General features: G+C 39.8%; 1 protein-coding gene across 3 annotated transcripts in view; it reads left to right on the forward strand.

Annotated features, from left to right (window-relative positions):
- Positions 1 to 26448, forward strand: part of LOC126203811 (TWiK family of potassium channels protein 18) — a 1380696-nt gene that overhangs the window by 335744 nt on the left and 1018504 nt on the right. For all 3 annotated transcript variants that reach the window (XM_049938180.1, XM_049938179.1, XM_049938178.1), the window contains exon 2: positions 24490 to 24530. The gene's annotated coding sequence lies outside the window, so the exon portion shown is untranslated. The remainder of the gene's footprint in view (positions 1 to 24489; positions 24531 to 26448) is intronic.

Genomic DNA, 26448 nt, shown 5'->3' on the forward strand with positions numbered 1-26448 from the left:
GTAATGTATTGCGAAAACATAGAAAGAAGGATCCTTTATTGTATGATTATATGATAGTGGAACAAACACTGGTAGCAGTTACTTCTGTAAAATATCTGGGAGTATGCGTGTAGAACGATTTGAAGTGGAATGATCATATAAAATTAATTGTTGGTAAGGCGGGTACCAGGTTGAGATTCATTGGGAGAGTCCTTAGAAAATGTAGTCCATCAACAAGGAGATGGCTTACAAAACACTCGTTCCACCTATACTTGAGTATTGCTCATCAGCGTGGGAACCGTACAAGGTCGGGTTGACAGAGGAGATAGAGAAGATCCAAAGAAGAGCGGCGCGTTTCTTTACAGGGTTATTTGGTAAGCGTGATAGCGTTACGGAGATGTTTAGCAAACTCAAGTGGCATACTCTGCAAGAGAGGCGCTCTGCATCGCGGTGTAGGTTGCTGTCCAGGTTTCGAGAGGGTGCGTTTCTGGATGAGGTATGGAATATATTGCTTCCCCCTACTTATACCTCCCGAGGAGATCACGAATGTAAAATTAGAGAGATTCGAGCGCGCACGGAGGCTTTCCGGCAGTCGTTCTTCCCGCGAACCATACGCGACTGGAACAGGAAAGGGAGGTAATAACAGTGGCACGTAAAGTACCCTCCGCCACACACCGTTGAGTGGCTTGTGGAGTATAAATGTAGATATAGATGTAGATGTGTGTTCTTTCGATTCTAGTCACGCCTTGGACTGTTGGCGCATGCTTAGGACGGCTTTCACTACGCTTCGTTTCTAGGTAGCCGTGTTCACTGTATGAACTCTGCCGTCACCGACAACAGGAACCGCCTGTTTATTCCATAGATTTCTGCTTCCGCGCCAGTGACAGTGATCGTAAACTTTAACACGCCGAGCAGGACAGGAAGGAAGAGTTCCTACTCTGGAAACTTTCTAAGGCCCAAAGACGGAGCTAAAAGGAACAATGAGATGAGAGTACATGGGATTTTTTCCTTACTTGTTTCACGAATGTCGTGAAAAGAAAAGTATAGATCTAAATAAGAGGAGCGTTCAATAAGTGATCCAGCACCTTTTTGTCGGGACATGGATGTGTGTGATGTCCTTAGGTTAGTTAGGTTTAAGTAGTTCTAAGTTCTAGGGGACTGATGACCTTAGAAGTTAAGGCCCATAATGCTCAGAGCCATTTGAACCTTTTTGTCGGCCAATATAGGTTGAAAAACTGCGGAATTTATTGTGGGGACATCGCGGAATATTCCCGCTTCAACCACTATAGTTTCATAAAGTTCAGAAAGTGGCGGTGCTGTACGTAGCCTAGAAAATGACGTCTGTAACGGAGCGATATTACAAGCAGACAGCTACAATTGCGTTTCCTTTGACGGAGAACCGCAGCCTCGGAGATACTCATAGAAGTTTCCAAAAGTTTATTGATTGGCGACTCCATAGTGTCCTGTGCACTACGACCAGATAATGGGTATACTTGATAAGAGAGACAGCATTGGTCGTATATTTTTACTATCGCAAAATCGATTTTCTGTCACTGTCAGTGCTGTATTATATAACTTAAATTAGTAAGCACTGGTGTCAATAAGCTTACGGCAATCACAATCAACTCTGAAGTGCGTTGCGGTACCCTCAGGAAACTGAAGAAACGACTTCAGCCTGTCCGTAGCCAAAAGAACGCAAAAGACCTTCCCTTCTCCATGACAACGCAAGGTCTCACACAACTCTCCGCATCAAAGAGGAGCATACAAAACTTCATTGGACTGTTGTCTATTATCCCCCCTGCAGCCCGGATCACGCACTTTCCGACTTCCATCTGTTTGGCCTAACGAAGGATGCACTCCGTGGATGATGGGATGGCTATTAATTCAGCAAGGCGTTGGCTCCGGCGGCGGACAGTGTATAACACCATGTGGGCCATGAGTAAGGTGGCGTAAGGCCGTCGCATTGAGGGCAGATTTTGTAGCCAAAAGAGTGAGAAATAACGTGGTGTATTGGAATCCTGAATGAAACCAACCTGTAAGGTCGCAGGTTCGAATCCTGCCTCGAGCACGGATGTGTGTGATGTCCTTAGGTTAGTTAGTTTTAAGTAGTTCTACGTTCTAGGGGACTGATGACCTCAGATGTTAAATCCCATAGTGCTCAGAGCCATTTGAAACCTACCTGCTTTCAAATGGTTCAAATGGCTCTGAGCACTATGCGACTTAACTTCTGAGGTCATTAGTCCCCTAGAACTTAGAACTATTTAAACCTAACTAACCTAAGGACATCACACACATCCATGCCCGAGGCAGGATTCGAACCTGCGACCGAAGCGGTCACGCGGTTCCAGACTGAAGCGCCTTTAACCGCACGGCCACACCGGCCGGCTCAACCTGCTTTCAGATTAGTGTGGATTTCCTTATTGAATTTTCCTCGTACATTACATCGAATATACAGAACTCACATACAATTTTATATTGTTATTAGCAATTGCATTTGTTAAGAAAAACACATCACTCTAAAGCAATGAAATTATTTGGCTTGGCTCTCCGGGTGATGGTGACAGAAAGAGAAACAAAACTGCACTGAACTGGAGAATGCTTGGGAAGCCCGTTGTCTTCGCAAAATCAGTTTCGAGCTACGGAGGAGCACCGATGAAAAGATAGAAAACGAACGAAAACAGAGATAGAAATTTTGTCTAACGAAATCTGTGAAAAATGAAACTATTACCAAAGTCAACGAAAACAGAGGTACTGTTGTCATCGTTTAGAAGTTTGCTGGTAGGTTAGTATGAGTACTGTAGTACCTGAGATGTTTTGGGCGTCATAAGATGGAAGAATTTCAGAATAAGAAAGTTCGCAGTGGACTGACAGCTACGTGAAGCACATACCCATTGCAGTTGTTTTCTTTTTCATATTTCTGATAAATGTAAACGTGAAACTAAGTAAAGAAATGAAGTGCGGATTACGTCCTGCAAAAAGGATTACCATTTGACGTCATTCCTTCTATTGTCTGTGTCGCTTCACCACAAGTGAAATAACTTCTGATTTGCTCTCTCAAGATGCCACGGACGGCGTTTTGTCACACCACAGAAAAATCAGGGGCGAATTCGAAGTCTCTCTCTCTCTCTCTCTCTCTCTCTCTCTCTCTCTCTCTGTGTGTGTGTGTGTGTGTGTGTGTGTGTGTGTGTGTGTGATGAATTTAATTCGTAAAGTGTTTCGCGTATATTGCACACGATTGTATACTTCAAAGTAATCACAGATTTTCTTCGTGTTGTATCATTTTTTTAATAGGGACATTTAAAATATACCTTTTGGTTGAAGAAAGGACAACGAAATTCCAAGTATTCCGCAAATGGGTTCAAATGGCTCTGAGCACTATGGGACTCAACTGCTGTGGTCATAAGTCCCCTAGAACTTAGAACTACTTAAACCTAACTAACCTAAGGACATCACACACATCCATGCCCGAGGCAGGATTCGAACCTACGACCGTAGCAGTCGCACGGTTCCGGACTGCGCGCCTAGAACCGCGAGACCACCGCGGTCGGCATTCCGCAAATAATTTCCTTCTATGTGCCATTGGTAGAAAATTCGAGTACTTGATTTCTTGTAATAACAAAAAGCGTTTTTACACATGACGAAACTTCTGGAATTCTGTTGGATGCCTGTTTTATATCGCCGATAACAAATGAACAGACTGCTCTTTAGTTATCATGTAATTACATTTGTACCTTCCGCCCGCGTGAGCTCTCATAGATCGGACGTAAATTTTGTTGTTTGTTTGCAGGTTAATAATCACCTCATTTATTATATGTATTCGTATTCATTATTTAGAAGACTAATCACATTCCATATATCCTTGTCATGAAAGTAATTTTTATTGTGTCAGCATAATTTTTCGTGATATGTGACCGCATCGTCACATATAAAATTATCCCAAGTTTCGGCTACTTTTCCAAATGGCCTTGCTCAGAGCGTTTTGCTTTTATATAGCTAATGCTGTCACGTTCGCTCTGAAATTTTATGGACAGTGACAACGGACGCGGATGCCTGCACTTACGTTTAATTTTCATTGTATTCTAATAATTTTCAGAGATCACATGTGAGAAGTTGGAGAGGAATCGTTCCTTGATGAAACAACGGAACGAGAGAACCCTCTGAGATTAACTTGCCGATCATTTCCATTACGTTACGTAATTCGCTGAGTGAGAATTGTTTTCGATTAATTGGTCATGCATAAGTGGACAATGACGTTAGCCAACATGCTCACTGGCTTGATACAGTCCCACATTAAATTATATTAATGATTGATTGCCGATCTAAGGTAACTAGATATCTAAACTTTACTTTGATCACTTGATTCGCGTCTATCGGTGCCTCTAAAACGAGGAGTGAGTGTATTCTCGTTGTAAATATTGAATTACGTCGTATATTGAAAAAAATTTCCTTAAAATATCTCAATACACGAGAGAGCCACGTTTGTGTCATGTGGCAAAAATACCTGCATATTGTTGCAACGTACACGATTTATTAGATTCAGTCAGTTCAAAGACGAAACAGGTCAAAAAAATAGAGGGTGAACATTCATAAAACCGACAAACTGCAGGGACGAACTCCTGACTGGAAATGAAGGAAAAAAGGTCCTATGAATACGAGTTGAAAATGCATCGTTGCCACGATAGATGGCGCTTGTAAGTAGGCTGTTTAGGTTTTTATGTTGGTAACACCACGTAGCGCTCTGTATGAAAATCACTGGCTGTGCTGTGTGCAGTCTGTGGCTGGTTGGCATTGTTGTAATATTCGCTACGTAGTGTTGGGCAGTTGGATGTGAACCGCCAGCAGTGGTGGATGTGAGGAGAGAGATGGCGGAGTTTTGAGAGCGGATGATCTGGACTTGTCTATCAGAGACAGTAAATTTGTAAGGCTGGATGTCATGAACTGATATTTATATATATATCATGACTTTTGAACACTATTAAGGTAAATACATTGTTTGTTCTCTAGCAAAATCTTTCATTTGCTACCTATGCCTATTAGTAGTTATTGACTTCAGTAGTCAGAATCTTTTATTTAGCAGGCAGTATTGGCGCTCGCTGTATTGCAGTAGTTAGAGTAACGAAGATTTTTGTGAGGTAAGTGATTCATGAAAGGTATAGGTTATTGTTAGTCAGGGCCATTCTTTTGTAGGGATTATTGAAAGTCAGATTGCGTTGTGTGTCAGTTTATTGATGATCTGAATAAGAGAGAAATGTCTGTGCGCGTTCAGTTTTGCTCAGCTGTTTGAAGATCAAATAACGTAAGGGGTTTACCAGCACAGTAATTCATTAATTTTTCTACGGGGAGGTTTCACGCTGATGAATGAAAGTTCTCTGACCACGTGCCACGTGTCTCTTGTGTGTTGCAAGCTGCGTGATTGACCCGGCGTACTGTCATGAACAAGCAGAGATGGTCTTTGTAAACGGCCAAGCAGATGGAGACGGTCGAAAGGCAGCAAGGTTGTGCCAAAACAAGTACCTTCAAAGACACCAATCACAACACTTACAGCCCATTTTGGGGGTTCGTGTGATCATGGGATCTTTCAGACAGACGAAAGCGCAAGAGGCGGCGGACTATGCTTACACCAGATTTGGAGGGCCCGGTTGTGCAGGATATTGAGGCAATCCGTAAAACAAACTCTAGGCAAGTGATCCGCCAACATGGTGTAAGACAGTGTGATTATATATGTTCTGCATGACGATCAAGTACATTGGATCCCGTGGAGCTCATATCTGTTGTGACTTGGATGCGAGAGAGCTCTGTACTGTGTTCCGGGACGATTTGTTTTCGTTGCGGGCATAACGTCCATTTTCTGACACACGTTCAAAGGACCTTTCTTTCTTCATTTCCAGACAGGAATCCGCCCCTGCAGTTTGTAGGTTTTATTAATGTTAAGATTGTATAAGAGTGAAAATAAGTGAAACCAAGTGTTACAATTACTAAATCTTAACTTGACTGATACCAAAAATCAGCCGGCCGGGTGGCCGAGCGGTTCTAAGCGCTACAGTCTGGAACCGCGCGACCGCTACGGTCGCAGGTCCGAATCCTGCCTCGGGCATGGATGTGTGTGATGTCCTTAGGTTAGTTAGGTTTAAGTAGTTCTAAGTTCTAGGGGACTGATGACCTCAGAAGTTGAGTCCCATAGTGCTCAGAGCCATTTGAACCATTTCTTGATACCAAAAATCAGATAGATGTTCGACGTTGCCAAAATTTGAGAAAAGGATTTTTTTCTATATGCAACACCTGCTTAGCCCACTTACTCGTTTGTGCACACGAGAACTTATTTGCGTGATGTATTGCCATGTCACGAAGCAAAACACTCGCACTGATTAAATTTATGTTAGAACCTGTAATCTGAATAGTCCGGCGCGAGTTCAGACACAGCGTCTGTACCCATGCAGTTAGGAGTCCAGTCCCTTTATCAATGCCCTTCTGGGACGCGCACTACCTCTGTTTCAAACTTGTTTTTATTAATCACTGGGCCGGTTATGAGACAGCCGTGCGGGTGACGTAAAACAGCGAACAGACGGTGGGCGACGCGAAGAAAAAGACAATAAGTCAGGTCGGGGGAACACAAACATTTCTCGCGACGACAGGCTAATGAGCTGGTTCGGCCTAATCCGAGAGTTTATATGCGGCCAGCGGGTGCGAGGTAATCGCGGGAAGACGGCACACCACGGGGCTCAGCCCCTGATGTATGCGGCCGGGGCTAACGCTCCGATTTATCGCCGGATTTTCGGAGTCTGCTGTCCCCTACCCTCCCGTTCCACCCCGTGCCCTCCCATCCCATCCCATCCCATCCCATGCCGGCCGCACCCCGCCGCCTTATCCTGTGGACGGCGTGGCCGGGGAAGGGCGAAACACCACGTCACCCCGTGGTACCAGCCTGTGTCGCGTGGTCGTAAGATTCCAGCTGGGGGCACGAAAAATAACCACCTGTTTCACATTCTCCCCTTCCAGGCGTGCTTCTCATTTTCGGGGGCTGTTATTAGTGTCGCCAGATCCAGTTTACAGAAAATCGGAGCTTAAGCCATTCTCACATGAGATCTGTTAGGTAACGTTGATGCGTACGAGTTTCGTCACGCCGCTTCCCCTTTCTTCGCGCTGAGAAGCCATTGCCTTGCGGGAAACACAAAATAAGTTCTGATCTGTTTCGGCAACGTGCTACGAAAGGTTGGACCCATCAAGAACGCTCTCTGCTTCACAAGCAGATCCTGAGAGCCGCCATTCTGTCTTTCTCGTTTGCAGGGTTTTATAATATTAATTAATTAATTAATTTTATAATATAAATTATACCCGATGAAATTGTGCTATTTATAAGCACCAGCACATGAAGATCTCTCAAACACGTCGCTACAGTTACCATTTGCTGCAAATAAATTATGAGAAACGTCATATTTGTGGTCCAACACTTCTCATACTTATTTACATTCGTGTCATAACTCGCCTGTTATGAAACTACGCTGTTTTAAGGCAACAGCATATTGAAGACCTATCAAAATGCGTTGTTCTTGCCAGAACTTTTTGTAATTATGTCAGTTAATAACATATCAGCGATTAAAGCCTCAGGAGTTCGTCACATAAACTACAAGGTAATTTGTTGTCAAAATTCAGCGTAACGTAGTTGGTAGGGGCACGGAGTTAAGACAAAATGTCAAGTGTGTTTACAAATCGCCGTTTTCGAATATTTTTCCCCTTTACGTTTTCTAAAAAGTTGTGGAACTTTTCTATTAAATTAATAGGGACAGAACTAGTTCCAAAAATTCTTAAAGTTTCAGATATGCCTGATGATACTGCGCTGTCTTGTACAAATATGTAAACCAGAACGAAAATGTACGATACGTTGTATGCCGTCAGTATATTTATGTGATTTATTTTTTATCCATTATTATTCAACACATCATTCACGCGAAAGGTATTACATAAAAATAGTTATTGTTACTTCGTAACTAGAGTCCTTTCCCTCCCTCCCCGCCACCTCCCCCACTACCACCCCCACCCACATGGCCTTTCTCAGTTACAGTAAGACTTCGCAGTGTATTTCTATTCTTATCCAGAAAACCGAAGAAAAATTAAATTCTCAATGTTTGAGACATTTTCAGTAATTTTATAGTATCTTTTAAAGTACGTAAGTAAGAAAGAAAATTTATGATGCACATTATTCTGTCATTGTTTGTAACATTTGTTTATTTTTCCCTTATTGTGTAAAGCATCAGTCATGCTGTAATGCACTACATTAACATAGCCTTTAAGTCTCTCTTTTTATTAACTTTTTTATTTAATTTTATGTGAAGAAATAGTTTTAGTCTGGTTTAATGTACTTCTGTATGCCTTACGCCCGCCATATCTTTGTTTTTTCACGTTAATTTCACACAGCTGTTGACAAACTGCACTTTGCTGCGCCAGGTACGTGTGGTTTCATAATATTTTGTCGTTATTTGAAAAGTCCATGAGAAAAGCGTTGGTAATACCGCACTTCTTTAAAATCATTATTGTTATTGCTTTCTCTGTTCTAATCTTGACGTCAAGATGATCTGCAACGCAGCTTGAAACGGGTAGTCGATAAATCAAAAGTCGTGATACAGATTGTGATTCTTTGTTTATTATATCAAAAGGGTAACCGTTTCCAAGAGTGGCGTCAATTACGAAATGTGTAGCTGATGCTAAAAACATACGCAAACTGAGTGTGGTATCTGTGACAAGGCACGGATAAGTAGTTCAGTATAGAAAATTACGTGGATATCAATGTAATTGTGATGTTCGTAATTTCGACTGGAGTTCGCTTTCTGTTTGTTGTGTCGCAGTAAAGGCGTCTGAAGATGTATGAGCAATAAAAGGAATTTGTTCCAACTAGACTCTCCTATAATAATATGTATTTGTTGGCGTGATGTCATTAAAGTATGCTACAGTAATTAGATTTAATAGTAGAGGCAATGTTGGAGTGGGAGTACTTCAGGAGCTGGGAGTTAGGTGGGGGAAAGAACACAGTGAAAGGATCGAACAAAGCGGATACGGAAAGACTAAAAAACAGTGGTTTTAGCAAAAAATATGACCAATTAGACTAATAAAAAGAGAATATAGCGGTCATTTAGTTCATTAGTCGTAGTGATAATGACCCACAGTATAGAGAGGGTGTTCTTAATTAACGTCAGGCAACAATAAAGGAAACAAACTTCGCAAGGAACTTCTAAATTATTTTCTCTTAGTTTTTCACTAGAACCTTCCTGTTTTCCTGAAAGCTATTCATCATAGGGCCCTGAACTCTTAGATTTTCTACAAAGTCTTACACAATGAGCATACGTTCAGCCAGACTTATTGTTACACAGTCCGAATTGTGCCAGAAGTATAGTCATTGAGTAAGAGATATATAAAACCTTTCCCATTAATGCAGAACCGTTCGCTGTATGTCAGTAGCATAAGCACACATTAAGCTCACTGAACAAAGCATTGAACAACCACTTAAAACAGCTAGTGGTTGCTTTGGGACGTTGTACGTGACGTAGAACTGGTATCAAGCGGCCACATGACCATCCACAGCTGACGTTTCACGGCACGGAAGTGGCGTGATCTAGCAGGTTATAAGGAATCAGTACACTAAGATTGATCTAGGTGACAGAATGAAACAAAGGAGATGCCGTGTTTCGACGTGTTGGTGACCACACCATCAGTGTAGTTACCCGATTTGTACTTGCATCAACACGAACTGGCCAACGTTTCTACAAATGTTCGAGTATAATGACTTTCCTGGAGGCTAGAAATATACTCTGTAGGAATCAGCATGGGTTTCGAAAAAGACGATCGTGTGAGACCCAGCTCGCGCTTTTCGTCCACGAGACTCAGAAGGCTATAGACACGGGTTCCCACGTAGAGGCTGTGTTTCTTGACTTCCGCAATGCGATCGATGCAGTTCCCCACAGTCGTTTAATGAACAAAGTAAGAGAATATGGACTATCAGACCAATTATGTGATTGGATTGAAGAGTTCCTAGATAACAGAACGCAGCATGTCATTCTCAATGGAGAGAAGTCTTCCAAAGTAAGATATATTCACAATATATATAAATGACCTTGTGCATAACATCGGAAGTTCACTGAGGCTTTTTGCGGATGATGCTGTAGTATATTGAGAGGTTGTAACAATGGAAAATTATACTGAAATGCAGGAGGATCTGCAACGAATTGACGCATGGTGCAGGGAATGGCAATTGAATCTCAATGTAGACAAGTGTAATGTGCTGCGAATACATAGAAAGAAAGATCCTTTATCATTTAGCTACAATATAGCAGGTCAGCAACTGGAGCAGTTAATTCCATAAATTATCTGAAAGTAGGCAGTAGGAGTGATTTAAAATGGACTGATCATATAAAGCTCATCGTCGGTAAAGCAGAAACCAGACTGAGATTCCTTAGAAGAACCCTAAGGAAATGCAATCCGAAAACAAAGAAAGTAGGTTACAGTACACTTGTTCGCCCACTGCTTGAATATTGCTCACCAGTGTGGGATCCTTACCAGATAGGGTTGATAGAAGAGATAAAGAAGATCCAACGGAGAGCAGCGCGCTTCGTTACAGGATCATTTAGTAATCGCGAATGTGTTACGGAGATGATAGATAAACTCCAGTGGAAGACTCTGCAGGAGAGACGTTCAGTAGCTCGGTACGGGCTTTTGTTGAAGTTTCGAGAAAATACCTTCACCGAGGAGTCAAGCAGTATATTGCTGCCTCCTACGTATATCTCGCGAATAGACCATGAGGATAAAATCAGAGAGATTACGGCCCACACAGAGGCATACCGACAATCTTTATTTCCACGAACAATAAGAGACAGGAATAGAAGGGAGAACTGATAGAGGTACTCAAGGTACCCTCCGCCACACACCGTCAGGTGGCTTGCGGAGTTTGGATGTAGGTGTAGGTGTAGATGTAGAAATAATAGTGAAGTACACGTAGTTGTAAAGATATCCTAGCAGATCGGGGCCGTATATGGGTGTCACGCTTTGTGAATGGCAGTTCACTTTAAACCCAACAGCTATGTCAGTGGATGTAGGTCCATCTCATGCAGTTTAGGACCGAAAATTGGAAAGACAACTGCGTCCATTGTATATCAGGCATCTGGTTCCTCCCAAAATGCCATTGCTCACTGAGGCACACCAGGCTGTACGTCGGCGGTGTGTCTTACAAGGGGAGGCCGCCAATTGTGAAATTTAGATTCGGTTCATAATGCGCATAATAAAAGCTCATGGCCAGAGGTGTAATGTGGCAAAGCACCAAGATGCACTTCTCAGCCGTTGTCGAGAAAATCGACAGTTAAAAGAAACCGTTGCGGTGAAATACTCTCTACGATTAATTGTTTTCTACAGCGTCCCCATCTGTTGACTCAGGGATCGAGACGTGGCTGCACGATCCGTTACAGCCATGTGGATAAGATGCCTGTCATCTCGATTGCTAGTGATAAGAGGCCGTTGGGATCCAGCACCCTCCTGAACCTACCGATTCCATATTCTGCTAACAGTCATTGGATCTCGACCAACGAGAGCAGAAAGGTCGCAATACGATATACCGCAATCGCGACAGGCTACAATCCGACCTTTATCAATATCGGAAACGTGATGGTACGCATTTCTCCTCCTTACACGAGGCATCACAACAACGTTTCACCAGGCAACGCAGGTCAACTGCTATTTGTGTATGAGAAATCGGTTGGAAACTTTCCTCATGTCAGCACGTTGTAGGTGTCGCCACCGGCGCCAACCCTGTGTGAATGCTCTGAAAAGCTAATCATTTGCATATCACAGCATCTTCTTCCTGTCGGTTAAATTTCGCGTCTGTAGCACGTCATCTTCGTTGTGTAACAATTTTAATGGCCGCACACGAAACAGAACATCACAAATGAAACACGGCCTTCCCAGTAAATCATTAATCCAGTTGGATCACTTTCAGACATTTGCACTAGATAAACACGATTTCTCATTCGACCAAAAAATAACTGTCGTTGTGGCCGAGCTGTTCTCGGTGCTTCAGTCTGGAAACGCGCAACTGCCACGGTCACAGGTTCGAATCCTGCCTTGGGCATGGATGTGTGTGATGTCCTTAGGTTAGTTAGGTTAAGTAGTTCTAAGTTCTAGGGGACTGATGACCTCCGATGTTAAGTCCCGTAGTGCTCAGAGCCATTTGAGCCATTTTGAATAATTTAATGATTCTCTCTTGAATGAACGTGTACTGTGCTGGGCGACTGTGCAGATAAATAAAAATTAAAAAAAAAAGTTATGAATGTCTGAAGTTAACTGCAGGACTTCTCTGAAAATAGTAATTATCATTATTTTTTTGTATCTCTAGCAGTAGAGATTCGCTGGAGGAAGAATTCTTCCTCTGAATCTCGGCGATTTCCATCCCGAGATTCCACAGCTGCGGCGATCGACGATTTAATATTGATGGTCCTGCACAATCTCAAAGAAAAACGGGAGGGGAATGAAAATGGCAGCAGATCTTAATCGTATTGCCGAGAATAAATGCATTTCCGGGCTAATGAATGTCTGTTTTGAGGAAAGACGACAATCGCTCGTCGCTGGTTTGATCGGTGTTATTATAAATTCGTTGCAGGCTCTTGAAATTATTTTCGCCACAGGATGTAAATCTTGCTGGTGAAACTTAAACATATATAATGTCCAATGTGAAGTGTCGAGTTTCTTAAGAAAATGAAATAACTTACCCTGTTTTGTTGTCTTTGACGATGATTATATTCACCGTTTACTCATCAAGATGAGCTCTTTCGAATTACAATAGTTCTTAATCCTTCCACGTTTTCTATATCGACACCAGACGTTAAAGTCACAATTGTGATTGGAATGGCAGACTGTCCCTTTCATACAACAATATATACTTGTCTCTAGAAACTACATACAAGCTGTCTAACGAAGCCAGAGATACAATGTAAATCAGTCTCTTTTTAGCATCGCTGCTGCCACTCGCAGCCACTATATCTTTCAGTGTCAATATTACCGTCGTGGTTGTTCTCTGAACGTGTTATCGTCAGGTGCTTATGAAAGTATTATAAATTACCGTTCCGTTAATACTTTCTTCGTTACGGTACTGCCATTTTAGGTTCATTTGTCTGTGAGCACTATCTGACTTATCATCTGAGATCATCATTTCCCTAGACTTAGAACTACTTAAACCTAACTAACCTAAGGACAATACACACGTCCATTCCCGAGGCAGGATTCGAACCTGCGACCCTAGCGGTCGCGCGGTTCCAGACTGTAGCGCCTAGAACCGCCCGGCAATATCGGCCGGCTGTCATTTTAGATTTGTGTCTTATAAACAAGGTAATGTAACGTAAAACATGTTTATAGTTTTTGGTATGAAAATAGGTTTTTACTCAATAATTCAAAAAGTAAACGATGTAGCTTCATAAAAACGTCTACCATTTTTTATGATAAACTGAACCAAATTCCAGAGGTATGAACCGCTAATCATAAGTGCTTCAGATTTAAAAAAATGGAGTAACTCAAAAAGTAAAAGAGGTGGCTTCATGGAAATCTTCACAGAATGTTTTTATACCCTACTGAACCTAATTACACAAGTATAACTTTCAATGTTACGCGCTTTTTTAAGTTTCGTGAAACTGGAGTTTTGAAGGAACTAGTTTTCGGATTATGCTGTGATACCAAACCTTTGATACTGGCTTAGTTTTATATAATCTGGACAAGTTCTGTAACAATATTTAAACATTTAATTGTACAGAAGATTATTGTGCAAACTCTTTGTTCATTCTGTTCACGGTAAGCGCAAACGTCTGCCACCTCGACGTTGCCTGAATTATTGTGAAAAATCTATATCTCGCTCGCCACACTAGCATACCGATAAGTGCTTGCTTTCCCACACCGTTTTCTAAGATGGCAAAAATTGTGCTCATTGATGCATGTATATGTTTGCTCAGTGGAAAAGCACTTTGTTCGTCGTGGACTAAATTTTACGCCATAAAATGTGGTCCTGATGTAGCGTAAAAGACATTTTCACTCACAACTTGTAACCCCTTGAAACTATCTGTTCCTTTCCATATCGATCGTTTTCCATACCTTTACTTGAAGTTTATATATTCGGATTCCATTTTAGAAACCATCACGAGTTTAAAGTACACTAACATGTTTTGGAAGTCAGAACCACCTTTTTCGTAATGACACAGTAGGTTTAGTTGGGGATTTCTTTCAGTAACTAATCCTACAACCTACAATTTGAGAACATTGTTCATCTTAATTTTGGCACTTTATTAGAAAAGACTTTTAAAGCGATTCATATATTCAAATCGAATCACGAGGCGAAAATACCCAGCTAATTGTAATTATTTTTACTTAAAAGAAGATGTTTTAATTGCTGTTAATTAATTATAAACACCAGTAAAGGTACGCTGATAACTTTCGTAATACTATCCTTCGACAAAATACAAAATCAGTTCCGTAACGCTCTTACGAAACGGAATCGTTTAATTGGAATCACAATAACGTATTGTTTGACTTTTATTTTGATATTTTTCTAGTGACGTTTGTTTTTGTATGTTTTAGCCCATTTCAATCAGTCCACTGTAAACAATTTGCAAACGACCAAAACCAATAATTTGTGTGCCAATCCCAACGTCATTTGCGTACACAGACTTATCTGTATAATTACTGATTAACGTAACTTAAAATCGCTTAATTTGTTTTGTTAGTAAGAGTTTTGGCACGCTCTCGACAGTTACAGATGTGTTTGGTTTAAAAATGGCGCTATGCTGTTTGTGCACAGCATAAAGAGCGAAACATTGGTGCACTCACATATTTCAGTGCAACCAAATAGTGTTGTTTCTATTCAAGAATCCTAATAAATAAATATTATTCGAAGTTTTTGTTAATTATTTATGAAATTAAGAAAAAAAGACCTCAACATATGAAGACGGGGACCTGCAACCCTCGACAACAGACGACTGCATGACAAGGATATCAAAGGGAGTTATAAATTTGAGTATCTGTTATTAGTGGAGTCCATTTGTAGTAAACTATTGACAAATCTGACTGTGCTCAAGTCTTCGGCACCATCACGTCAGGAATACACAGACCATTGCAAGTGGCTCCTGCAACTGATGACAGCAATTTGTAGGGATTACAGTCAAATTGTCATCTTTATACCACTTTTTTCAATTTTTTGAGCATACTGCTCATAAAATAAGCTACACATTACGAAAGATACTGTAATATCTTACAGCTATGGTTACTAAGTGCTTGGAAATTAGAAAATGTACACCAACAAAGCCCTGTTAGAGTAAAATTTCAATTTCCTCTCGGTAAATTTAATTCATGCCAGAAGGAAATCAGATGCTGGAAAGAAGTAAAAACAATTAGTGTTAACTTGATATTGCAAGTTTACTTCGAAATATATATTTGAACCGACCTGGAAGTGTTAAACTTAAATCATCACCGTCAGTTGCTCTCTTCACACCAAAAGCAATTAAAGGATAATCAGAAGTCTAAGAGATTGTCGGAGGGTGAAAACGCAATTAAGATAATATCTAAGAATCATAGAGGTAATGAAACTATTACTTTTGGTACAAAATAAACGAAGTAGGAAGAGCAGGAGCCATATGAAACAAACGTAATAAGTGGTAAAATGTTACGCTGGTAACTTTACATCATGGAACTGTACGTCTATCGTTTTCGCCGTGAATGTGGACCTGGTTTCATAAAAATGACTGGCCATACAGGATTAGCCTATCCGTTATAGAAGCTGTTGAAGCTTGAATGTGTATTAAATGACTTTGTAGCTACATTTAGTTGTTAGCAATGACTAAAGAAACATTTCTTTACTTTCATTAACTAGTTACGAGCCATTTCTGGCTCATCTTTAGATGCGCTACAAAGAAGTATATGTAATCATACTTAAAGCACGGTGCCATACACGATACATTGCTTCACTGCGAGAAAATACAGGGAAACCTTTAGTGCACTGCCAAGTGTGATACATATTTAATGAAAACTGAATTTCTTTACCCATAGTCGGATTATTGGCAGTAACAGTATTAAAATCTGACTGTGAGATCAAAGCGATCACGTCAAAATAACAAAAAGTACATATAAAATCCCATAGTGGGACAGGACCCTATTTCAGCGTCAGCTGCTGCAAAATTATCTCTCTACTCCAGTAGAAACAGTTGACATCACAGACGAAATGCTTTAAAAGTTCACAATAAGAATTATCTTCAAGTTTCGATAGGAAAACGGCAATATTCATACTACTTACCGTTCATACCGTTACAGATCTGGAATGTCTGTAGGCGATCGACATATTTAACGTTAACGTTGCTCACTTATTTAGAGCTGCAACTCATAACAAAAGCTAATGTACCTACAATGAATTTCCTGCAGTATAATGAGTAATTCTCACAGTTTCCCTTTGTGAATGTTTTCCAATTACATAATATTTTGCCTGCATCCCACACAAAATATTCAAAAACTTTTCACATAAACTCAAAGAAAAATCGCTTTGTAGGTATTTCCAAAGCCTACATTTTACAAATATAGGGTAACCACACAATGTCTGACATTTCATCTTCATCATATACCTACATTTTGACACTACCTTTTGGGAAGCTTTCGTTCAACATGTTCCAACTTCGACTAGATCCCGTCGTTTGATCAAATGGCTCTGAGCACTATGCGACTTAACTTCTGAGGTCATCAGTCTCCTAGAACTTAGAATTACGTAAACTTAACTAACCTAAGGACATCACACACATCCATACCCGAGGCAGGATTCGAACCTGCGACCGTAGCGGTCGCTCGGTTCCGGACTGTAGCGCCTAGAAATGCTCGGCCACCCTGGCCGGCCCGTCGTTTGTTCTTCAGATAAATTGGTGTAACACTGGGCTTAACTTGCGTGCAGATATAATCTTAACGCATAATAGTTCAAATATAATCTTTTCTATCCATGCAGTCCATATTTACAAGCACTGTATATTCTGTTGATAAAGAGACATGTTTGACGTTTTAGTATTGGAAAATACTATTATAAGATTGTTCACAGTACCGATGCATCAAAATACTATCAATACAGCATCTTTGTGCACATTGTCACAATAAATTCCACATCAATGAGATGTAGATAATAACATGCGGGGGTATGGATCAGAATATAAAGTACTCCAGAAGCAAAAGAGAGAACTTCGTTTAGCTGCTCACATTTTCTGTCATATCTTACTTCTCATCTTTATAATCATTGAGTCTTGCGATGGAATCGTCATCAGGACATCCTTCACTAGTTCTCGCTGATTGATGATGTCATAGGCATGTCCCACTGTTAGGTAGTAGAGGATACAGAATTTTTCCTGGAAAGATTTTGAAAAGGAGGATCATGTTGTGATAATGGGTGAGAAAGGAAACAAAATGAACAGTGGTAAAGGTCATAGTGTCAAGTGTGACCTGGAAAGTATGGAAACAGCAGCGAATCACACAATTGTTGAGTTTATTCCTGTTTTGATCACTTCCAGACTGAGATAGGTGCTTTGCAGGGCTTTCAATTCCGCGCAAAATACCTATCGTTTTCGACGTTACAAATGACGCGCGGCAGCTACAATATTCAATCGTAATACAATGACATCGTGTAACACCTAGTTGAATTTGTTACCATGACACCGTCCACAGAGGATTACATAGTTCTGTAATTCATCTATACTCTTTTTCTGAACTGAATGTAGTCTTTCAAAAGCTCTCTTGAAACTATTCTATATGTCGCTAAGTTGGGCTATCTGAGCAGCAAAAGTTGATTTTTTAAAATATTTTAATCTGAATACAGTCATGTGGTCTCTTTATCTCACATCGAAACTATTACCATTTTGACTGATATAAAATGTAGGATACACAGAGCACCTCAGTTTAGAAATAGCAGTTGTTGTGTGGTTCATTTTGAAGATAAAAGTAATGAAATAGTTTATATATCATTTTATTATTTGTGGAAAAACTAATCTGGATATGTTAACACAGCACAAGTTTGTACTTTGATATGAGACTTCTACCAATGAATGATATGCAGTCATGTTTAACTGTGTTTGGAGTGTGGATGGGTGAATGACTCTGCCAAATTGCTGTTTGTTACTGACATAGAGGTACTTTCATCATTGTGCTAGCTAAACCTGGCTGTGCATCACTGTGGCTCAGTCTAATACAAAGTTAATGGGAATGGAAAAAGTATTCTGGTGACCAAACTCAATGAGAAAACATGTCATTGAATTCAGTACACTGCTTTGCTGTGGCTATAAGTATTGACAGGAAATGAGGAAAAAAGATGTTTTCACAAGAAAATACTTTTTATTGTAATTATATTGTGCTGATGAGAATATTTGTCAGTTTTCTGCATAAACATAAAATCAAACATTTATTGGATCTGGAGCATATGGCATAAAACTGCCCAAGAGAGAAGTAACCATACATACATACATACATACATACATACATACATACATATATACAGGGTGTTTCAAAAATGACCGGTATATTTGAAACGGCAATAAAAACTAAACGAGCAGCGATAGAAATACACCGTTTGTTGCAATATGCTTGGGACAACAGTACATTTTCAGGCAGACAAACTTTCGAAATTACAGTAGTTACAATTTTCAACAACAGATGGCGCTGCAAGTGATGTGAAAGATATAGAAGACAACGCAGTCTGTGGGTGCGCCATTCTGTACGTCGTCTTTCTGCTGTAAGCGTGTGCTGTTCACAACGGGCAAGTGTGCTGTGGACAACATGGTTTATTCCTTAGAACAGAGGATTTTTCTGGTGTTGGAATTCCACCGCCTAGAACACAGTGTTGTTGCAACAAGACAAAGTTTTCAATGGAGGTTTAATGTAACCAAAGGACCGAAAAGCGATACAATAAAGGATCTGTTTGAAAAATTTCAACGGACTGGGAACGTGACGGATGAACGTGCTGGAAAGGTATGGCGACCGCGTACGGCAACAACAGAGGGCAACGCGCAGCTAGTGCAGCAGGTGATCCAACAGCGGCCTCGGGTTTCCGTTCGCCGTGTTGCAGCTGCTGTCCAAATGACGCCAACGTCCACGTATCGTCTCATGCGCCAGAGTTTACACCTCTATCCATACAAAATTCAAATGCGGCAACCCCTCAGCGCCGCTACCATTGCTGCACGAGAGACATTCGCTAACGATATAGTGTACAGGATTGATGACGGCGATATGCATGTGGGCAGCATTTGGTTTACTGACGAAGCTTATTTTTACCTGGACGGCTTCGTCAGTAAACAGAACTGGCGCATATGGGGAACCGAAAAGCCCCATGTTGCAGTCCCATCGTCCCTGCATCCTCAAAAAGTACTGGTATGGGTCGCCATTTCTTCCAAAGGAATCATTGGCCCATTTTTCAGATCCGAAACGATTACTGCATCACGCTATCTGGACATTCTTCGTGAATTTGTGGCGGTACAAACTGCCTTAGACGACACTGCAAACACCTCGTGGTTTATGCAAGATGGTGCCCGGCCACATCGCACGGCCGACGTCTTTAATTTCCTGAATGAATCTTTCGATGATCGTGTGATTGCTTTGGGCTATCCGAAACATACAGGAGACGGCGTGGATTGGCCTCCCTATTCACCAGACATGAACCCCTGTGACTTCTTTCTGTGGGGACACTTGAAAGACCAGGTGTACCGCCAGAATCCAGAAACAATTGAACAGCTGAAGCAGTACATCTCATCTGCATGTGAAGCCATTCCGCCAGACACGTTGTCAAAGGTTTCGGGTAATTTCATTCAGAGACTACGCCATATTATTGCTACGCATGGTGGATATGTGGAAAATATCGTACTATAGAGTTTCCCTGACCGCAGCGCCATCTGTTGTTGAAAATTGTAACTACTGTAATTTCTAAAGTTTGTCTGCCTGAAAATGTACTGTTGTCCCAAGCATATTGCAACAAACGGTGTATTTCTATCGCTGCTCGTTCAGTTTTTATTGCCGTTTCAAATATACCGGTCATTTTTGAAACACCCTGTAAATGCATGCTTTAATCCTTGTTCCATAGATCATGAGTACAACATTTTGTAATGATGTGGAACTTGTCACGTTAACAAAAGTTTTCTTTACACAAAATAACTAATTAATTTTTTGTTGCTACTTCATATCTAAGAATGCATCTATTGAGTAGGAGGAGTTGTCATTCATAACTTACCTTAATTTGCTTTTAAATGTTGATTGGCTATCTATCAGACTTTTAATACTATTTGGCAAATGACCAAAGACTTTTGTGGCCATATAATTCACGCCTTTCTGTGCCAAAGTGAGATGTAATCCAGGATATTAAAGATCATCGTTTGTTCTAGTGTTGTAGCTATGCACTTCGCTGTTATTCTTGAATTGGGATGGGTTATTAATGAAAAATTTCATAAGTGAATATATGTATTGTGAAGGTACTGTGAATATCCTGAGTTCCTTAAATAAGTGTCTGCAGGGTGATCTTTGGTGGGCTGCAGCTATTATTCTGATAACACACTTTTGTGCCATGAATACTCTCACTCTTGACGACGAATTGCCCCTAAATATGATGCCGTATGAAACCAGTGAATGACAATAGGAATTGTAGGCTAATTTACTTATGTTTATCACCAAAATTTGCAATAACCCTAATAGCACAAGTATCTGAACCTAAACATTTCAGCAGATCATTGATGTGTTTCTTCCAATTCAATTTCTCATGACTGCACACACCCAGAAATTTTGAGTATTCTGCCTCAGCAACAGACTTCTGTTCATAGTGTATATTTATCAATGGTGTTATGCCATTTACTGTACAGAATTTTTTAAACTGTGTTTTCTCAAAATTTAGTGAGACCCCATTTGCAGAGAACCACCTAATAATTTTCTGAAAGACATTATTTTCAATTTCCTCAGCTGATCCTTGCTTGTTGGATGTGATTACTATACTTGTATCATCAGCAAAACGAACAAGCTTTGAATTTTTCTGAATAGAAAGTGGCAAGTCGTAATATATATTAAGAACAACAAGGGATCCAAGACTGAACCCTATGGGACACCATTCTTGATACTGCCCCTGTTAGAGTACGCTGCTGGTTTTTGTAGACTATCTGTACTGTTAATTTCAACCTTCTGCATTCTTCCAGTTAATTATGTATTAAACAATTTATGCACTGTCCCACTCATACCACAGTACTTAAGCTTATCTAGAAGAAATACATAATTCACACAATCAAAAGCCTTTGAGAGATCACATATTATCCCAATGGGTGATCTTTAGCTATTCTATGCATTTCATATATGTTTAGTGAATGTATATATAGCATTTTCTGTTGAAAAGCCTTTCTGAAAACCAAACTGACATTTTGCTAGTATTTCATTTTTACAAATGTGAGATGCTACTCTTGAATACATAACTTTTTCAAGAATTTTGGGTAAAGCTTTTAGAAGTGAGAGTTGTTAGCAACAGATCTACCCCTTTTTTATGGAATGGTTTAATAATACCATAGTTCAGTCTATCTGGAAAAATGCCCTGTTTCAGTGAGCTACTACATATGTAACTGAATCCTACTTATTTGTTGGGAGCAAGCTTTTAGTACTCTGTTGGAAATGGCATCAATTCTATGTGAGCTTATACTTTTGAGTGAATTTATTATTTTCTTAATTTCAGTAGGAGAGGAGGCTTGAATTTCACTTCTATCAAATTGCATAGGTACTGCCTCTTCCATATAATGCCTTGCATTTTCTAATGAATAGCTGGATCCTATTTTCTCTACAACACTTAAAAATGATTATTAAAAATGTTTTCTACTTCTGACTTCTTGTTAACAAACTTTTCATTGTGTTTTATAGAAATACAGTCTCCCCATATTTTCAGTTGCCCTGTTTCCCTTGTGACAGTATTCCATATTGTTTTAATTTTATCAGATGTGCTAATCTCAGACATAATGCGCATACTTCTGGACTTTTTGAAACTTTTCTTAATAAAGTGCGGTAGTTATTATAATGTTTCACTGTTTTGGGATCATTATTCCACCTACATATAAGATACATTTCCCTTTTCTGTTTACAAGATATTTTTGTCCCTTTAGTAAGCCATAGCTTTTTACATGGTTTCTTAAATTATATTTACCTATTTTCTTAAGGGAAACTGTTTTAAGATATACTCACAGAGGTATCATGAAATAGGTTAAATTTTAAATTAGCATCATGTTATCTTTATACCTCATCCCAGTCTAATTGTTGCAACCTTTCCTTAAAATTTTGAATTGTTAAATTGTTAATTGAATACACTATTTTGGAGGACTGTTCTGAATTACTGGTATCTCATATACTGTAACTAGCTGTGCAACATGATCAGACAGACCATTCTTAACAGGAGAAGTTTTTATTTGATTAAATTTATCTTGATCTACCTGAGTAGGAAAACCAATACGCCTAACTGATGTCAAGTTCAAAGAACTAAGTAATACTTCAAGGTCAAACTTTCCATCGGACTCTTTCAGAAGATCTACATTGCAGTCCCCACAAACAATAATTTGCTTTCCTCTGTCCGACAGATAGCACAACGAAGAATCCAAGTTTTTCAAAAGTAGTTGAAAATTTCCCAATGGTGACCTATACACAGGTACGATTATAAAAGTGCCATTATTTAGTTTCAAAGCAAAATCGCTCTGTAGGTATTTATTAAATTATTAGCTAATCTAATCTCTATAACTTCCTTGAAGACAAATTCCCAAAAGGAAGAGGTGGATGTTAAAATCGTCATATCACTGTAATTCATGGAATGCCCTGTATCAATAAAAATTTTGGCCACAGCTGACTTATCTGGCTGTAATAAGAGTGTGTATCTTCGATGGTTCACACAGTTGCAGCTCACATGCATGTGCTTCTATATGTTGCTCTAAAATTTGCAAGAAGAGCTCAGATACCTCAAGAGCATTTTTAAATCGATTGGATTTTCTCCACAACAAATTCGTAGAGCCTTCAATGCAAAAATCTAGAATGCAGGTATGTGATTGGGAAGAAGATACTAATTTCTTAAGATGTAATGCGTTTTTGCCCTATGTGTGTGCTCTTTATTATAATGCACATTTGCCTGCATCCCACACACACAATATTCAAAAACATTTGACAGGCGGCGCATGTGTAAGTGTACTTCTTTGCCGCCAAACAGCATCTGTGACCCGCATGCGCAGTACCGCTGCGATGGAGCATATAAGGCCACGCTTGGCATCTTGTCAGTCTTGTGACTCACTCTGATGATGGCTGGACGATACGCGGCTGAAATATCAGTGGAGGAAATTTTATTTGCGCGGATGCATGCCCGACATTTGATGGACTGAAGGCTTCATGATTGTGCATTCAGACTTTTCATTTAGGGATAAGAGGAAGTAACGGTTTTTCAATACTTCTCTCTAAACTGTGGCTATATTTTGAGGGCTCGGACATAATTAACTTCTTTTACATTTTTTAAAATCTAATGTGTTACTTACATATTGCTTTACAGATAAAGGGACTATGTAACTATCATGGCTAGGCTAGTTAGTTGATATAACACTTTCTTCGTATGGAAAAACGTTCAGTTTACATTGCCACACTTTTTTAAAGATTAAACGTGTACTTGCCATACTAACTAGGCTAAAATGAAAAAAAAATCTTTGCTATAATGTACGTCATAGTTGTTGAAGTATGCCATTACTGCACCATATTGCCATTTTGTGCAACCAATAGAATCACTAGTTGACAAGTCAGCCATATTCTCTTTAGTCAAGATGATGATCAGCATGCTTCATATCATGGATGTAGACAGCTATGGTACAATGTATAAGGAAAAACTTTCCTCTAATAGGTAAATTGTACAGGTCTTTTATATAAGGTAAAAGCTTCTGAAGATTAGAAAATTATGAATATTCTGTTATATTATAGGAGCAGAACAGTGTCAAATTTTACAAGAAAGCCTTGCTGAAACCTGAAACCAATTACGATGACTTAACGCGTTCATGAAAAAAATTGTTTACCGTCTTTTACTTAGTGATATATGTGAAATCGCCTGCGGTGTTCTCAACCCATTATGGTCAAATAATTAATCAAATAAGCTTCAACTGGAGAACTCGTCCTACTCCACTGAAGATAAACTTCACAGAAACTGGAAATTAATGTTCTACATTATATTACATTTATAGTTAGCTCTGTAATGTAACAGTTTTTCATAATTTTAAGTCCTTTTAATTCACCATACAAATATTTAATATATGGCCTTCACTTCTACTTAGTTCCTAGTGCCTCTCTGCATGGCTTACGACAAACGTAATGTAACATAGTGTAATTCTCTTATCTTCCCAATATAATAATCAAGTTTTATTCCTTCGCATATCAGCTGTGTTATTTTTTCATGTTGCTACGAATAAGTCTGAAATTGTTAGTAATAAATAATTTTTCTTTTTAATGTTTCAGCATTCATCCGCCATCTCCGGTTTCCAAGATAACATCAAAAGGTATGGAAGTATTCAGTTATTCAGTATGAATTGTGTAGCGAACGCTGTGGGGAAAAAAAAATGCTGGCGTTTATTGTGGAGCACGCAGTTCTGTCAGAATACGCTGTTCCCAGTGTCTTGTCAGTTCAGGTACCAGGGGTAGAGAATGGATGGGGATAACGGCCACTCTAAAGTTTGACGATATTTTAAGCTGCAGTCGATATAGAAACCTTAAAATCACAGGGTCTATCCACAGGCTGCTCTCCTGCCTTTTCAACTTTATTTTCTTTGGTTAAAAACAACTTCCTAAATAATCAACAATCTGAAAAATGCTGAAGTGGCTTTTGGGCACGACGCGTGAGAAGAGACTTTATTTACAGACATTTTACAATCTGAAAGTAAAAAATAAAATGCGTGATTCTCATTTTTCTAATATAAAATTCAGCATTACTATCGACAAAAGTAGGGTGATTCAAAAAAATTCAGGTACAGTTTTCTCAGAACTAGTCGTTCTCGCCCTCAACAACAGCCGGTCGTTGTTGAGGGTCGATTTCACATTCTGGACACTTGACCCTTGCCTCAACGTAGGGAATATTTTCTGGAGATAAGCAGTCCTGTCCTTTACAGCCACTCTAGTCTCAATATTGAATTTATGAGGAAGGTTCTTCCTCTCGGTCAGTTAAAATGCTGTACGTCGCTACACCTTAACTGTCACGACGAAAAAAATACTGTCTTCAAGGTAAAAAAATTACTGAAAATATGTAAATAACTGAACTTATTCCTTGGAGCTGGATAGGTGGTTGCAGGAGTTTTGAAAGCCATGCCGCCACCCTTCACTACTCGTACTTCGGTGTCACACGCATACCACGATGGAATGTCTCCTCAGCGCTTATGTGTGTACACCATCACTGTGGGGGAAGAATATATTATTTTTATTTAATAAATCTCATTTGTTATTAGGTTATTATTGTACTTATTGTCTGCCGCTGCAGCTGAGTGGTCAGCTCGGCTGACTGCCCAGCCGAGGACCCGGGTTAAATATTTGTTCACCTATACATCAGTAAGAAATGCAGAAAAAAGTTTTATTTGGGATTGACTAGGCCGGCCGCTGTGGCCGAGCGGTTCTAGGCCCTTCAGTCTTGAACCACGTGGCAGCTACGGTCGCAGGTTCGAATCCTGCCTTGGACATGGATGTGTGTAATGCCCTTAGGTTAGGTGGGTTTACGTAGTTCTAAGTCTAGGGGACTGATGACCTCAGATGTTAAGTCCTATAGTGCACAGAGCCATTTGAACCATTTTGAGTGTGACTATTGGCCTCAGTGGCCGACATTTTCGCCAACAATCCATTCCATAAAAATTATTATTACGCAAAGTGTTCCAATGAACATGGTAATTTGTCGTTAAGTGGCCGCTCTTTCAACACAATTATTTTACAAAAACTTAGCTTATTATGTATACCTGTAGCAGTAACATGCACTGAGAGCTTAGCCTAGATCATATCTCAAAACGATTTAAATCGTGATTGCGAGACAACGCACTTTCAAATGACTGTGCATAATTATGGGGGTTCCAGGTGATAGCTTTGTGCATTTGCCATACGATTGCATAATTGTAGAGAGAAATTCAGTTGGCTATTATGCTGTCCCTTCCGCTTTATGTTAGAATCCGAGCCTGATACATATCACACGTTTCTCAGATACTGTTTCTACAACACCCTAACCAAGCATGACATTTTAATGCATCGTTTCTAGGGTATTATTAAATAAGATGTCAACATTAATAAATAGTATGGTCAAAAAGTTGAAGATGTTGCAGCTGCAGTGGACTATCACCATCTCCATCTAACTAGATACTGCTCTAACCTCCTCCTCTTTACTCACCTATTGACACACTCATGTACTGCAACATGTTAGTAATGAAGAACTCAGCTGAAATTAAT

The sequence above is a fragment of the Schistocerca nitens genome, chromosome 9 (genome assembly GCF_023898315.1).
Source record: "Schistocerca nitens isolate TAMUIC-IGC-003100 chromosome 9, iqSchNite1.1, whole genome shotgun sequence".
In the NCBI taxonomy this organism is placed as follows: domain Eukaryota; kingdom Metazoa; phylum Arthropoda; class Insecta; order Orthoptera; family Acrididae; genus Schistocerca; species Schistocerca nitens.